The sequence below is a fragment of the Ranitomeya imitator genome, chromosome 1, assembly GCF_032444005.1.
Source record: "Ranitomeya imitator isolate aRanImi1 chromosome 1, aRanImi1.pri, whole genome shotgun sequence".
In the NCBI taxonomy this organism is placed as follows: Eukaryota; Metazoa; Chordata; class Amphibia; order Anura; family Dendrobatidae; genus Ranitomeya; species Ranitomeya imitator.
Genome location: NC_091282.1, coordinates 429,826,708 through 429,844,405, shown reverse-complemented (window position 1 = coordinate 429,844,405; position 17,698 = coordinate 429,826,708).

The window sequence follows — 17,698 nt, the reverse complement described above, 5'->3', positions numbered from 1 at the left end:
TGTATCTAGATGTTTGTTGAACACCTTGAACCCCCAGGTGCTTGACAGAAGTTTATAACGCAGACCCAGGAAAATCAAAAATCTAATTTTTCCCACAAAAATCTTGTTTTAGCCCCTTTTTTTTATTTTCACATGGGTAACTGAAGAAAATGGACCGCAAAATTTGTTAAGCAATTTCTCCTGAGTTAGCTGATATCTCAAATGTAGAGGGAAACTATTGTGTGGGCGCATGGCAGAGCTCGGAAGGGAAGGAGCACCATTTGACTTTTTGAACTGAAAAATTGCTGAAATCGAGAGCGGATGCCATGACGCATTTGGAGAGCTCCTGATGTGCCTAAATAGTGGAAACCCCACAAAGGTGACACCATTTTGGAAACTAGACCCCTCAAGGAATTTATCTAGATATGTGGTGAGCAACTTGAACCCCCAGGTGCATCACAGACGTTTATATTGTTGAACTGTGAAAATGAAAAAATTAATTTTCCCTCATAAGTATTTGTTTTGCCCTAAATTTTTCATTTTTGAAAGGGTAACAGGAGCAAAATGGACCATACAATTTGTTGTGCAATTTCTCCTGAGTAAACCGATACCCCAAATGTGGTTGAAAACTACTTTTGAGGTATAGTGCAAAGCTCTGAAGGGATGAAGCGCCATATTGGAGTGGCTTGAGGGTGCCATGTCACACTGGTAGAGCCCCTGAGGTGCCAGTACAACAGAAACATCCCATATTTTGCCATGGCTTAATCAGGGTGATGTGGTATACCTGCTAGGGCTTCCTTCTCCCTGGTTGGTGGACTTTATAGTTGACATCCCCAACCTTTTCAACTATTTCGTGGGGGCCCTGCCACTTGGCCAGGAATTTGCTCTCCACTGTAGGTATCAGCACCACTACTCGATCCCCAGGGTCAAAGTGTCTCACCCTCGCCGACCTACTGTACACCCACAACTGTGCCTCTTGTGCTTTGTGGAGGTGTTCTCTCACGATGGGCATCACCTTGGCAATTTTCTCCTGCATCTGGGCCACATGCTCGATTACACTCCAGTAGGGTGTAGACTCCGCCTACTATGTCTCTATGCTGAGGAGCCCAAGGGGGTGTCGGCCATACAAAAGTTCAAAAGGTGAGAACCCAGTTGAGGCCTGTGTGACTTCTCTGATGGAGAACAGAAGATTCAGTAGTAGACAGTCCCAGTCCCAGCTGTCCTTCTCTATGACCTTGTTTAACATGGCCTTCAAGGTTTTATTCAACCTTTCTACCAAGACATCATTCTATGGATGAAAGACTGAGGTCTGGAGTTGTGTGATTTGCAGTGTTTTGCACAACTCCTTCATCACCTTTGACATAAACGGGTCCCTTGGTCCTTCAGTATCTGTTTAGGCAACCCCATTCTAGAGAAGATATGGATCAACCTTTGGGCGATACACTTGGCGAAGGAGTTATGTAGTGGAATGGTCTCCGGGTATCGCGTAGCATAGTCCAGTACCACCAAGATATACTGATGCCCTCTGACGGTCTTGACCAGGGGTCCCACTAGATCCATATCTATGTGATCAAATGACGCCTCAATAATAGGCAACAGCACTAAGGGGCTACGAAAGTGGGCCACTGGTGAAATCAGCTGGCAGGTGAGACATGACCTACAGTAGTTTAGGATTTCTCAGTGACAACCGGACCAATAGAACCTCTGGAGGTTCCGTTCCTGTGTTTTTTTACACCCAGTTGACCACCTAACACATGTATATGGGTCTTGTCTAACACCCTGCATCTGTATGGCCCTGTCACCAGTAACTGCTTAGTTATCTCCCCGCTCAGCTGGGTGACCAAGTATAGTAACTCCCCATTTACTGCAAAGTACGGGTAACAGGTGCAACACCATTAAGTAAAGTCACATTGTCAAATGCCGCTTTTAGAGATAAATCCCCGAGTTGGGTGGTTCCAAAGTTTTCCCCGGACACCTCCAGCTCAGGGATGTTGGCCTCTGGGGATGCGTCTTCATCCTCATCGCCAACAAGCACACAAAAAGGAAACCCGTCAGCTGTGGCCTGCGACGGGGTTACTTTTGGAAGGACCTGGCTTTTGTCCGGGCTACCAGGCATACTCCCTTTCCCCCACAAGTCCCAAAATGATGCAAAGTCCCACCCTATTATAATAGGGTGCAATAGGTCCTTGACTACACCCAACACATGGGACTCGGTACCACAGTTTGTGTCTATAGCCAATCAGGCCACAGAGTAGTTCTTAGTGTCCCCATGGATACAGCGGATGCCACCATCTTCCCAGGAATCATCCGATGAGGTATTATGGCCCTCAATAGGATTACCAAAAGTACCGGAGTCCAACAGGCCAGTTACTTGCACTCCGTTCACTGATACAGGACATGTCTGCGGCCCCTCGCCTAGATGAGGGACAGCAGTGCAGGCATGATATGCAAAATACGAACAGCACCGTCCTACATTGCAGTCCATTGTCTTGGTAGTCATGGGGCAATGGGCAGCTATGTGTACTGGGGTATGACACCACCAACAAATTATACTATGGACAATAACTCAAAAGCCTCCTGGGCTTTGGACACCCCCCCAGATGTGGCCCTAGTTCCCCTCTTTTGGGTGTCCTCCCCCTTTGGAATCACCAATATGGAGATGTTAAGTACCCTTGCTTCCTCATGGAGCTCTCGACCGCCTGGTACCTTTCGAACAGACCCACCAGTTCATTGGCAATTTCGGGATCTCCCTGGGCAACCCAGGATTGCACCAGCCTTGGAAGGGAATGTATAAACCTGTCCATGACAACCATCTCCACAATCTGTGCTGGGGAAGAAGATTCAGGTTATATCCATTTTTGGACCAGGTGTAAGAGGTCAAACATTTGGGACGTTTGTTACCGCAATAGGTCCAGTGGTGCACCCGCTGCGCCATGACAGTCAGAGATACTGTAAAGAAGAAAACTGGAGGGCACCAATAAGAAGAGATCTCCCGTTATATGCTGAAACTGTGTATGTGTCAAAAACAAGGGGAAAGGGGCATGCAGAACACGGGGACCACCATACTAACGATACAAAAATCTTTATTAAAGTTACAACACTGCAAGGTTAAAAACATTTAAAACAACATGTGACAACAAAATAGCCCATGGTAGGGTTGTGCCCTTGCCATACCCTCAAATCCACAGCAGCAATTTAACAAACACACAGTGAGTATAAGACAGTAGCACTGCTTAGAGCAATAATAATAGACACCCGTACTGGTAAGCACAATAGAGATGTATTGATAAAATTGACATATACCCATAAAGTACTGTCATTAAAACCCAGAAAATAGAGAGCAAACAATCCAACTAGAGCAACGTATACACATGTCCCTAAATATCTTAATAGAGCCAGCTCCACATGAAGCCCAGCGTGGAAAAGAATATAAGTATACTCCCAAAATCAAAGGGATGCGAACATAGAAATAGCAGTATTCAAAAGTGGATCCTAAATCAACATATTACCTGAGGACAGGCCTGATTAACCCCTTTACCCCCAAGGGTAGTTTGCATGTTAATGACCGGGCCAATTTTTACAATTCTGACCACTGTCCCTTTATGAGGTTATAACTCTGGAACGCTTCAATGGATCCTGGTGATTCTGACATTGTTTTCTCGTGACATATTGTACTTCATGACAATGGTAAAAATTATTTGATAGTACCTGCGTTTATTTGTGAAAAAAATGGAAATTTGGCGAAAATTATGAAAATTTCGCAATTTTCCAACTTTGAATTTTTATGCAATTAAATCACAGAGATATGTCACACAAAATACTTAATAAGTAACATTTCCCACATGTCTACTTTACATCAGCACAATTTTGGAACCAAAATTTTTTTTTGTTAGGGAGTTATAAGGGTTAAAAGTTGACCAGCAATTTCTCATTTCTACAACACCATTTTATTTTAGGGACCACATCTCATTTGAAGTCATTTTGAGGGGTCTATATGATAGAAAATACCCAAGTGTGACACCATTCTAAAAACTACACCCCTCAAGGTGCTCAAAACCATATTCAAGAAGTTTATTAACCCTTCTGGTGCTTCACAGGAATTTTTTGAATGTTTAAATAAAAATGAACATTTAACTTTTTTTCACAAAAAATTTAATTCAGCTCCAATTTGTTTTATTTTACCAAGGGTAACAGGAGAAAATGGACCCCAAACATTGTTGTACAATTTGTCCTGAGTATGCCAATACCCCACATGTGGGGGTAAACCACTGTTTGGGCGCATGGCAGAGCTCGGAAGCGAAGGAGTGCCATTTGACTTTTCAATGCAAAATTGACTGGAATTGAGATGGGACGCCATGTTTCGTTTGGAGAGCCCCTGATGTGGCTAAACATTGAAACCCCCCACAAGTGACACCATTTTGGAAAGTAGACCCCCTAAGGAACTTATCTAGAGGTGTGGTGAGCACTTTGACCCAACAAGTGCTTCACAGAAGTTTATAATGTAGAACCGTAAAAATAAAAAATCATATTTTTTCACAAAAATTATCTTTTCGCCCCCAATTTTTTATTTTCCCAAGGGTAAGAGAAGAAATTGGACCCCAAAAGTTGTTGTACAATTTGTCCTGAGTACGCTGATAGCCCATATGTGGGGGTAAACCACTGTTTGGGCGGATGGGAGAGCTCGGAAGGGAAGGAGCGCCGTTTGACTTTTCAATGCAAAATTGACAGGAATTGAGATGGGACGTCATGTTGCGTTTGAAGAGCCACTGATGTGCCTAAACATTGAAACCCCCCACAAGTGACACCATTTTGGAAAGTAGACCCCCTAAGGAACTTATCTAGAGGTGTGGTGAGCACTTTGACCCACCAAGTGCTTCACAGAAGTTTATAATGTAGAACCGTAAAAATAAAAAATCATATTTTTTCACAAAAATTATCTTTTTGCCCCCAATTTTTTATTTTCCCAAGGGTAAGAGAAGAAATTGGACCCCAAAAGTTGTTGTACAATTTGTCCTGAGTACGCGGATACCCCATATGTGGGGGTAAACCACTGTTTGGGTGGATGGGAGAGCTCGGAAGGGAAGGAGCGCCGTTTGACTTTTCAAAGCAAAATTGACAGGAATTGAGATGGGACGCCATGTTGCGTTTGAAGAGCCACTGATGTGCCTAAACATTGAAACCCCCCACAAATGACACCATTTTGGAAAGTAGACCCCCTAAGGAACTTATCTAGAGGTGTGGTGAGCACTTTGACCCACCAAGTGCTTCACAGAAGTTTATAATGCAGAGCCGTAAAAATAAAACAAAATTTTTTTCCCACAAAAATTATTTTTTTAGCCCCCAGTTTTGTATTTTCCTGAGGGTAACAGGAGAAATTGGACCCCAAAATTTGTTGCCCAATTTGTCCTGAGTGCGATGATACACCATATGTGGGGGGAACCACTGTTTGGGCACATGGGAGGGCTCAGAAGGGAAGGAGTGCCATTTGAATGCAGACTTAGATGGAATGGTCTGCAGGTGTCACATTGCGTTTGCAGAGCCCCTAATGTACCTAAACAGTAGAAACCCCGCACAAGTGACACCATTTTGGAAAGTAGACCCACTTAGGAACTTATCTAGATGTGTGCTGAGCGCTTTGACCCACCAAGGGCTTCACAGAAGTTTATAATGGAGAGCCGTAAAAATAAAACAAAAATTTTTTCCCACAAAAATTATTTTTTAGCCCCCAGTTTTGTATTTTCCCGAGGGTAAAAGGAGAAATTCGACCCCACAATTTGTTGTCCAATTTGTCCTGAGTGCGCTGATACCCCATATGTGGGGGGGAACCACTGTTTGGGCGCATGGGAGGGCTCGGAAGGGAAGGAGCTCCATTTGGAATGAGGACTTAGATGGAATGGTCTGCAGGTGTCACATTGCATTTGCAGAGCCCCTAATGTACCTAAACAGTAGAAACCTCCCACAAGTGACACCATTTTGGAAACTAGACCCCCTAAGGAACTCATCTAGATGTGTTGTGATAGCTTTGAACCCCCAAGTGTTTCACTACAGTTTGTAACGCAGAGCCGTGAAAATTAAAAAAAAAAATCTTTGCCCCCAAAATTATTTTTTAGCCCCCAGTTTTGTATTTTCCCGAGGGTAAGAGGAGAAATTCGACCCCAAAAGTTGTTGTCCAATTTGTCCTGAGTACGCTGATACCCCGTATGTTGGGGGAAACCAACGTTTGAGCGCATGGCAGAGCTCGGAAGGGAAGGAGCGCCATTTGGAATGCAGACTTAGATGGAATGGTCTGCAGACGTCACATTGCGTTTGCAGAACCCCTAATGTACCTAAACAGTAGAAACCCCCCACAAGTGACCCCATATTGGAAACTAGACCCCCCAGGGAACTAATCTAGATGTGTTGTGAGAACTTTGAACCCCCAAGTGTTTCACTACAGTTTATAACGCAGAGCCGTGAAAATAAAAAATCTTTTTTTTTTTCCCACAAAAAATATGTTTTAGCCCCGAGTTTTGTATTTTCCCAAGGGTAGCAGGAGAAATTGGACCCCAAAAGTTGTTGTCCTATTTGTCCTGAGTACGCTGATACCCCATATGTTGGGGTAAACCCCTGTTTGGGCACACGGGAGAGCTCGGAAGGGAAGAAGCACTGTTTTACTTTTTCAACGCAGAATTGGCTGGAATTGAGATCGGACGCCATGTCGCGTTTGGAGAGCCCCTGATGTGCCTAAACAGTGGAAACCCCCCAATTATAACTGAAACCCTAATCCAAACACATCCCTAACCTTAATCCCAACAGTAACCCTAACCACACCTCTAACCCTGACACACCCCTAACCCTAATCCCAACCCTATTCCCAACCGTAAATGTAATCTAAACCCTAACTGTAACTTTAGCCCCAACCCAAACTGTAGCCCTAGCCCTAACCCTAATCCTAACCCTAATCCTAACCCTAGCCCTAACCCTAGCCCTAACCCTAGCCCTAACCCTAACCCTAACCCTACCCCTAACCCTAGCCCTAACCCTAGCCCTAACCCTAGCCCTAGCCCTAACCCTAGCCCTAACCCTAGCCCTAGCCCTAACCCTAACCCTAGCCCTAGCCCTAACCCTAGCCCTAACCCTAGCCCTAACCCTAGCCCTAACCCTAGCCCTAACCCTAGCCCTAATGGGAAAATGGAAATAAATACATTTTTTTAATTTTTCCCTAACTAAGGGGGTGATGAAGGGGGGTTTGATTTACTTTTATAGCGGGTTTTTTAGTGGATTTTTATGATTGGCAGCCGTCACACACTGAAAGACGCTTTTTATTGCAAAAAATATTTTTTGCGTTACCACATTTTGAGAGCTATAATTTTTCTATATTCTGGTCCACAGAGTCATGTGAGGTCTTGTTTTTTGCGGGACGAGTTGATGTTTTTATTGGTAACATTTTCGGGCACGTGACATTTTTCGATCGCTTTTTATTCCGATTTTTGTGAGGCAGAATGACCAAAAACCAGCTATTCATGAATTTCTTTTGGGGGAGGCGTTTATACCGTTCCGCGTTTGGTAAAATTGATGAAGCAGTTTTATTCTTCGGGTCAGTACGATTACAGCGACACCTCATTTATATCATTTTTTTATGTTTTGGCGCTTTTATATGATAAAAACTATTTTATAGAAAAAATAATTATTTTTGCATCGCTTTATTCTCAGGACTATAACTTTTTATTTTTTTGCTGATGATGCTGTATGGCGGCTCGTTTTTTGCGGGACAAGATGACGTTTTCAGCGGTACCATGGTTAGTTATATCTGTCTTTTTGATCGCGTGTTATTCCACTTTTTGTTCGGCGGTATGATAATAAAGCGTTGTTTTTTGCCTCGTTTTTTTTTTTTTTTTCTTACGGTGTTTACTGAAGGGGTTAACTAGTGGGCCAGTTTTATAGGTCGGGCCGTTACGGACGCGGCGATACTAAATATGTGTACTTTTATTGTTTTTTTTTTTATTATTTAGATAAAGAAATGTATTTATGGGAATAATATTTTTATTTTTTTTTTCATTATTTTGGAATATTTTTTTTTATTTTTTTTTACACATTTTAAATTTTTTTTTTTACTTTTTTACTTTGTCCCAGGGGGGGACATCACAGATCAGTGATCTGACAGTTTGCACAGCACTCTGTCAGATCACTGATCTGACATGCAGCGCTGCAGCCTTCACAGTGCCTGCTCTGAGCAGGCTCTGTGAAGCCACCTCCCTCCCTGCAGGACCCGGATCCGCGGCCATCTTGGATCCGGGGCTGGAGGGAGCAGGGAGGGAGGTGAGACCCTTGCAGCAACGCGATCACATCGCGTTGCTGCGGGGGGCTCAGGGAAGCCCGCAGGGAGCCCCCTCCCTGCGCGGTGCTTCCCTGTACCGCCGGCACATCGCGATCATCTTTGATCGCGGTGTGCCGGGGGTTAATGTGCCGGGGGCGGTCCGTGACCGCTCCTGGCACATAGTGCCGGATGTCAGCTGCGATAAACAGCTGACACCCGGCCGCGATCGGCGGCGCTCCCCCCGTGAGCGCTGCCGATCGCATATGACGTACTATTGCGTCCTTGGGAAGTAAAGCCCACCCCACATGGACGCAATAGTACGTCTAATGGCAGAAAGGGGTTAAACCCAGAAAAAGGAAGGATCCTATAAGGAATGAAAGTAGTGCTGGAAATAAGGGTGGCGGAGGAGGCAAGGACACAGGATGTGACCAACGCATGTCGCCAAGTAAAACTGGCTTCTTCAGGGGCGAAGTCAGAGATACTCTAAGCGTGCCAAGATCTCAGTCCTCAACTTAGCTTACTCCTTAGCGTCCTGCAAGGCCAGGTCATAATAGGCCTGCTGCAGTTCACCTGTTAAATATGGTGCCAGAACCTCCGCCCAATGCTCTGGAGGCAATTGCTCCTGCTCCACCACCCTCTCAAAAACCGCCAGGAAGCCTCAATGTCATCCCCCGGGGTCGTCTTTTTCAATCCACTACTTACCGTCTTCCTGGCTTACGAGTCATAACCTGGAATTGGGGAAGAGATCACGGCCTCCCAAGAATAGCCTCTGCGAGGAGTTCCATTTGTCATGTTAGCGCCTCCTGTTGCTGCTGCTGGTGGTGGTGCTGGAGCTGCTGTGCCAACAGCTTATTCGTTTCCTGGTGTGTCATTTGCTGCTGTTGACTGGTGAGCTGGTGCTGCTGATGCACCTGGACCAAATGCTTCACAAGCTCCTCCATGCTGCCGGACATCTCGCGCTAGATGGCGGATTTTACTCAGGACATGCGGTTTGTCAACAGTCGCTATGCGTTTTCCTGGATCACTGCCGCATTCGAAACATCAATTGTAGAGATGTGTACTTATACTTACTCAGCTGCGGTTGAGGTAGGCACAAGAAGCGGTCTTGCTGATACGTCCAGGCAAGTTTATTTAAGGCTCATAAACTGCTCAGGATAGCAAACAAAAACAGTCTTTTCTGGCACAAGGTGAAAGCACAAAGTAAAAATTCCATACAATACAGGGGGTCCGGTGTCCAGTTCTTTAGGTCTTACCACAGACCAACACACAGGATATCCACATATCTCCAGGTCCAGACACTGAATGAGACACTTGGTCTCCATATTATTTGCCAAACCACGCCCCTAAGGTTGGGATATGTGAGCAGTCATCCCCACACATCTCTTATGACTGCTCGTAAAACCTGACCCTGGAATGGCGTAAGAACTCTATCTTGCACTACATGTACTGGAGCATGCTTCCGAGCACACATCACCGCAGCTAATAACCGCAATGACACATATCTTCCCTCAAGGGCCTGTCTGGCGGCCATCTTACGACAGGGATTAGGCCTGTGCAGTCCATTGGCAAATATATAGCTGCAGCTTTTTTTTTGTGGAGGCTGAAAAAATGTAATATATTATGATCCATCATATATTACGTGCTTTGAGGTTCAAAATTCGTTGAAACATTTTCCTGGGTTACATTTTTCAGCCATAAATTCATTGTTACGTGGTATATGAACATTTCTGTGACCTCTAAAACTGAAAAAAGCTTATAGAAATGTTGTAGGCTCCCATTTCTCAGTCATACAATGTTACGCTGGCTGTGAACATTTCTGTGATGTCTAAAACCAACCCAATCTGGGAAGGAGTCATGCAGAGCGAGGCCAACAGCTCTGAGAGGGAGAGTTCGGCAGCACTGAAACAGACAGGAAGAGTCAGTGGGGTGACCAGAGAGAGAAGAAGGCAACTGTTCTGCAGTGCACTGACACGCCTCGATTTCTTTGTCAAACAGTTAGGTGTTCCCCAGTCTGGGACTTTTTTAACCCCTTAACCCCCGGGCCAGTTTCCATATTTGCGTTTTCGTTTTTTGCTCCCATTCTTCCCAGAGCCATAACTTTTTTATTGTTGTGTCAAAATGGCCATGTGAGGGCTTGTTTTTTGTTGGACAAGTTGTACTTTTGAGCAACACTTTTGGTTTTAACATATTGTGTACTGGAAAACAGGAAAAAAATTCAAAGTTCGGTGAATTTGCAAAAAAAGTGCAATTCCACAGTTGTTCTTTCTTTCTTTAAATGCTTTAAATGATAAATGATAAAACTGACCTGCTATTATGATTCTCCAGGTCATTATGAGTTCATAGTCACCAAATATGTCTAGTTTCTTTTCTATTTAAGGGGTGAAAAAAATCAAAACTTTGGTTTAAAAAAAAAAAAAAAAAAAAAAGGCGCCATTTTCCAAGACCTGTAGCATCTTTATTTTTTGTGAATTGGGGCTGGGTGAGGGATTATTTTTTGCACTCCAAGCTGATATTTTTATTGCTACCATTTTGGTGTAGATACGATCTTTTGATCGCCCGTTATTGCATTTAATTGCAAGGTAGTGGCGACCAAAAAACATAATTCTGGCGTTTTGACTTTTTTTCAGGCCAATTAGTGATCAGGTTAATTCTTTTTTTATATTGATAGATCAGGCGATTCTAAATGCTGTGATACCAAATATGTGTATATTAGATGTTTTTATTGTTTTATTTTGAACGGCGATTTGAACTTTTAGATTTAATTTTTTTTATATTTGTAAAAACTTTTTGCATACTTCAATGGTCTCCATGGGAGACTAGAAGCTTCCGCTGTCCGATCGGCTCTGCTACATTCAGGCGATGAGCAGATCGCCTGTATGTAGCAGAAATGCTCACTTGCTATGAGCATCGACCACCATGCAGCGCTCATCGCAATCCGGCTATGACAACCATAGAGGTCAGCTGGAGACATCTGGGTGTCATGCCAATCCATCGCTGACCCGCGATCATATATGATGTGGTCACCGATAGGCGGGATTTCCGGCACTCTTCCTGAAAGTGCGAGTTAAATGCCACTGTCAGAGATTGACAGAGGCATTTAACGGGTTAACAGCCATGGGTGGATCGCAATTCCACCCGCTGCCGTTAGAGGCAGATGTCAGCTGTTCAAAACAGCTGACATTTGCCAGGAAAAATGTAGGCTCAGCAACCGAGCCCACATCAAAGGGAGGGAGTCCAACGTGGGTGTATTATAACGCCCAACTTTGGAAAGGGGTTAAAAAGAGTTCTGATACAAACAATATGGCCATTTGCAACCTGTGCCATGTCAAGATCAGCAAGGGCCTGACCACTAAGAATCTAACCACCATCAGCATGATCAGCACATCATCTAAGCACCTGACTCAGTGGGCTGAATGACTAGATCCGCAAATGGTGCCATTGGGTGACACCACTGCCTCTTCCCCTGTGTTAGGTGCTTCTCAATCCCCAGTCCAGAACACTGGTGCAGATGCCTCCTGCCCTGCACATTCTGACTTACCATTACCAAGCACTTCCAAATCCTTGTCCCAGCTAAGCGTTCAGATGTCCCTACCCCAAGAAATTTCCTAGCCATCCACCCACTGGCCCAAATGCTAAACGGACACCTTTCCAGACTTCTTGCCGTGGAAATGTTGCACTTTAGGCTGGTAGACACGGAGGATTTCTTGCGATTCACGGTGGGAGCCATCCCTCGGGACTTGGTCCCCAGCCACCACTTTTTGTCCTCGTGTGGCGTCCCCGCAACGACAAAGGAGCAACTTCCGAAACGCGTGTCTGGGCGCGTGCCGCACTATTTCACCGATATCCAGGTAATTCTTTTAGTCTGCGCGTCCCTGCCTATTGCTACATGTACTTGACTTTTAAAGTCCATAATGATTAACCCTTATCACTACACTTAGTTTCTTTTGGTATTCATCTGATTAAACTTTGATATTTAGCTTTATTTAGTTATTCACAAACAATTTTATATTCCAGTATTGATCTCAGCACTTTATATTATTTTACTCCTTTGAGGTTTTTCACCTTTCATGATTTTTTATGCCTAATATATTTTTTAAATATTCCTCTTTTTTTACACCATTTTATACACATTGTTTCACTTTTTTTGAGCCCTTTAGCTGTTATAGTATAGAATTGCTTTGGGACTCATGTTTACATTTATTATTTTTTTATAATTTTTCTATTGTGGTATATTATCTTCCTGGTGAGGTGTTTTTGGATTAATACATGTACTTTATGATTATTTTTATCTTCAATTTTTTATACCATGTGTTATTAAGTGTGCTGGCATTTCATCTGTTTGTAGTACTATTTACCACCTTTAATAAAGGTATTTTATCCATAACTGCCTTTTTATTTATTTGACCTCACGTTCGGGCTTTTTTCTTTGGTTTTTATACTAATTTCCGAATGGTCTTCCATTCTTTCCCATAGAACAGGTGTTTGACACGTTTGGTACATATGAATTTGTGGTAAACATCTATTGTTGTGTTCAATACGTGTGTTCCTCTCCCTCTATGTAGTCCTCAATAGGCAGCTGTAATATGATGATGAGTTTAGGAGGTGAAGAATGGAGTAGAAGTGGCTCATAAGTGTAGACAGAAAAAATAACTATGTGATAAGATATGTTACAAACAACGCTGAACATTTAGACATTGCAGGCTGCAGTTATGTGCAAATAAGACGCTACAGGAGTAACTCAGGAACAAATGTCAGATTGAAATGGCCACCAAGATCAATTTCCCAGAGGAGCATTGCACGGCAAATAAGCCTCCTTACCTTGACAAGCCAGAGCTGGTATGTCACCCTCCACAAGGAGAAATGTTACCCCTTAGACCCCAGTCCAGAGCCTATCTGTTCTGTCCTCACTAGCTGAGGCAGGCTCATACGTAGCTATACAGTCAGCTAAACCGCTATACCGGGGTCCAATAAGGAGACTGTGGTTGAGTCTGTGCTTTATTAAACGTAGTGGTATATTGATGCGGTGAAACTGTGAACAATGATATACATAGAATCAGTGCAGGGTATAGAACAAATACATAATACACATAATATACATTATGCATAACATTAGAAGGCTAGTAACTGAACTGGGAGTACAACTGGCTAGGCTAGGCTAATATGGAGCAGAAATATCTACAGAAAGGATAAAGACATACCGGCAATGCAATCGCAAGGGGGATGAAGTGAAGCGTCTTTCCTTGAAGGCAAACTGAAGAAAGTGAAAGGAAAAATGGAGGGAAATGGAGGCTGAGCTACCATAATGCATTGCAAAGGAGGAGGAGAATCAGACATGGATAATACAAACACAGAAGATTGAACTGTCAACATAACTCAGACCGCTAGAGGGAACCAAAGCACTAAAAACAAATAAAGATATGAACATCCATACTGAGAAACCTGCAATTACGCAAACAGATAATCAGGGTAACAATATTAGATGGCGGAGACAGAACACTATCACCTAGACAAATCAGATCTCATACTTTGCACTGATGAGGGCCAACAGCCCGAAACACCGTGTCTGCAAATTGAGATTCTGATTTGGCTTTTATCCTAAGTCATATTGCACGACTCGTTAAAGGGTTACCGTAATTGTGACGTGTAGGATCAAAAGTAGCACCAAAATCAATTACATCTTGCCACTGACAGTATGTTGGCAGCACACGCTGCTTAGTTTCATAAGAATCCACCAAAATAATATGGCTCCTTTAAGAACAGAAACTAAGTCACTATTGTGACCAGGGTCTAAAGCACATTAGACTATACAAAAACAAAACATGCAATTTTTGAAAAATGTTATTCTTCAATAATTCCAGGAGACAAGCTAGCATCACATAAAATCTGCTCCTCTAGCAGATATATGGCCTCACAGGCTGCCTGGCATCACTTACTGCATTATCTAAGCCTTACTTTTAGATATTATGACATGCCCACTTGTCTGTCCTGCCCAGATCCCGAGATCACCTTACAGGCTACATCATGGGAAAGGACAAGATGTGTTTCCTTGCTGCCATAACCAGTAACTGTCTTTCCATAAATTGCTACTGTAAGATATACTCATGTATTAGTCTTTTCAGTGGGATATGTCAGCATAAAATAGCATATCTTATTCAACACAACATCACGAAACTACCCATGTCATGAAAAACACAAGGACTATGGTCCTGGTTGAATATTTCAATAAGGGTGAATTAATAGGCTTCAGGATTTGGGTCACTCACAGTTTGCACTGAATACGGCCTATACTGGAGGAACATATGCATATCACGTCTCTAGCAAAGTCCTATGAAAGCTGCACTATTGATCCGTATAAAAATATTCTATTGATCGGTATGAAAGTCAAACAAACATTTTTCATAAATAGACTTTCTGCCCTCTGGTTTTAGAAATGTATTTTTCTGCTAAGTTATTAGCATAGATATTAGGGAGGGAAATTTATTATAGAATTGGCTTCAAAGCTACGAACATTTTTACAATTTTTTGTTATTGTTCATTTGCTTTCTACAATGCAAAGTTAATCATCTTTCTAAAGAATCTTCATTAACCCCTTTCTGACATGGGACGTACTATCCCGTCGAGGTGGGGTGGGCCCCCATGACCACGGACGGGATAGTATGTCCAGCGCCCCCGGCACATTAACCCCTGGCACACCGCGATCAAAGATGATCGCGATGTGCCGGCGGTGCAGGGAAGCACCGCGCAGGGAGGGGGCTCCCTGCGGGCTTCCCTGAGCCCCCCGCAGCAACGCGATGTGATCGCGTTGCTGCGAGGGTCTTACCTCCCTACCTGCTTGATCCAGGCCCGGATCCAAGATGGCCGCGGATCCGGGTCCTGCAGGGAGGGAGGTGGCTTCACAGAGCCTGCTCAGAGCAGGCACTGTGAAGCCTGCAGTGCTGCATGTCAGATCGGTGATCTGACAGAGTGCTGTGCAAACTGTCAGATCACCGATCTGTGATGTCCCCCCCCGGGACAAAGTAAAAAAGTAAAAAAAAAATTTTTCCGAATGTGTAAAAAAAAATAAAAAAAATATTCCTAAATAATGAAAAAAAAAAAATATTATTCCCATAAATACATTTCTTTATCTAAATAAATAAAAAAAACAATAAAAGTACATATATTTAGTATCGCCGCGTCCGTAACGGCCCGACCTATAAAACTGGCCCACTAGTTAACCCCTTCAGTAAACACCGTAAGAAAAGAAGAAAAAAAAACGAGGCAAAAAAACGACGCTTTATTATCATACCGCCGAACAAAAAGTGGAATAACACGCGATCAAAAGGACAGATATAAATAACCATGGTACCGCTGAAAGCGTCATCTTGTCCCGCAAAAAACGAGCTGCCAAACAGCATCATCAGCAAAAAAATAAAAAAGTTATAATCCTGAGAATAAAGCGATGCCAAAATAATTATTTTTTCTATAAAATAGTTTTTATCGTATAAAAGCGCCAAAACATAAAAAAATGATATAAATGAGGTGTCGCTTTAATCGTACTGACCCGAAGAATAAAACTGCTTTATCAATTTTACCAAACGCGGAACGGCATAAACGCCTCCCCCAAAAGAAATTCATGAATAGCTGGTTTTTGGTCATTCTGTCTCACAAAAATCGGAATAAAAAGCGATCAAAAAATGTCACGTGCCCGAAAATGTTACCAATAAAAACGTCAACTCGTCCCGCAAAAAACAAGACCTCACATGACTATGTGGACCAAAATATGGAAAAGTTATAGCTCTCAAAATGTGGTAACGCAAAAAATATTTTTTGCAATAAAAAGCGTCTTTCAGTGTGTGACGGCTGCCAATCATAAAAATCCGCTAAAAAACCCGCTATAAAAGTAAATCAAACCCCCCTTCATCACCCCCTTAGTTAGGGAAAAATTAAAAAAATGTATTTATTTCCATTTTCCCATTAGGGCTAGGGTTAGGGCTAGGGTTAGGGCTAGGGTTAGGGCTAGGGTTAGGGTTAGGGTTAGGGCTAGGGTTAGGGCTAGGGTTAGGGCTAGGGTTAGGGTTAGGGCTAGGGCTAGGGTTAGGGCTAAGGTTAGGGCTAGGGTTAGGGCTAGGGTTAGGGCTAGGGTTAGGGTTAGGGCTAGGGTTAGGGCTAGGGCTAAGGTTAGGGCTAGGGTTAAGGCTAGGGCTACAGTTTGGGTTGGGGCTAAAGTTACAGTTAGGGTTTAGATTACATTTACAGTTGGGAATAGGGTTGGGATTAGGGTTAGGGATGTGTCAGGGTTAGAGGTGTGGTTAGGGTTACCGTTGGAATTAGGGTTAGGGGAGTGTTTGGATTAGGGTTTCAGTTATAATTGGGGGGTTTCCACTGTTTAGGCACATCAGGGGCTCTCCAAAAGCGACATGGCGTCCGATCTCAATCCAGCCAATTCTGCGTTGAAAAAGTAAAACAGTGCTTCTTCCCTTCCGAGCTCGCCCGTGTGCCCAAACAGGGGTTTACCCCAACATATGGGGTATCAGCGTACTCAGGACAAATAGGACAACAACTTTTGGGGTCCAATTTCTCCTGTTACCCTTGGGAAAATACAAAACTGGGGTCTAAAAAATAATTTTTGTGGGAAAAAAAAGATTTTTTATTTTTACGGCTCTGCGTTATAAACTGTAGTGAAACACTTGGGGGTTCAAAGTTCTCACAACACATCTAGATAAGTTCCCTGGGGGGTCTAGTTTCCAATATGGGGTCACTTGTGGGGGGTTTCTACTGTTTAGGTACATTAGGGGTTCTGCAAACGCAATGTGACGCCTGCAGACCATTCCATCTAAGTCTGCATTCCAAATGGCACTCCTTCCCTTCCGAGCCCTCCCATGCGCCCAAACGGTGGTTCCCCCCAACATATGGGGTATCAGCGTACTCAGTACAAATTGGACAACAACTTTTGGGGTCGAATTTCTCCTCTTACCCTCGGGAAAATACAAAACTGGGGGCTAAAAAATAATTTTGGGGGGAAAGATTTTTTTTTTTAATTTTCACGGCTCTGCGTTACAAACTGTAGTGAAACACTTGGGGGTTCAAAGCTCTCACAACACATCTAGATGAGTTCCTTAGGGGGTCTAGTTTCCAAAATGGTGTCACTTGTGGGGGGTTTCTACTGTTTAGGTACATTAGGGGCTCTGCAAATGCAATGTGACACCTGCAGACCATTCCATCTAAGTCTGCATTCCAAATGGAGCTCCTTCCCTTCCGAGCCCTCCCATGCGCCCAAACAGTGGTTCCCCCCACATATGGGGTATCAGCGCACTCAGGACAAATTGGACAACAAATTTTGGGGTCCAATTTCTCCAGTTACCCTCGGGAAAATACAAAACTGGGGGCTAAAAAATAATTTTTGTGGGAAAAAATTTTTGTTTTATTTTTACGGCTCTCCATTAT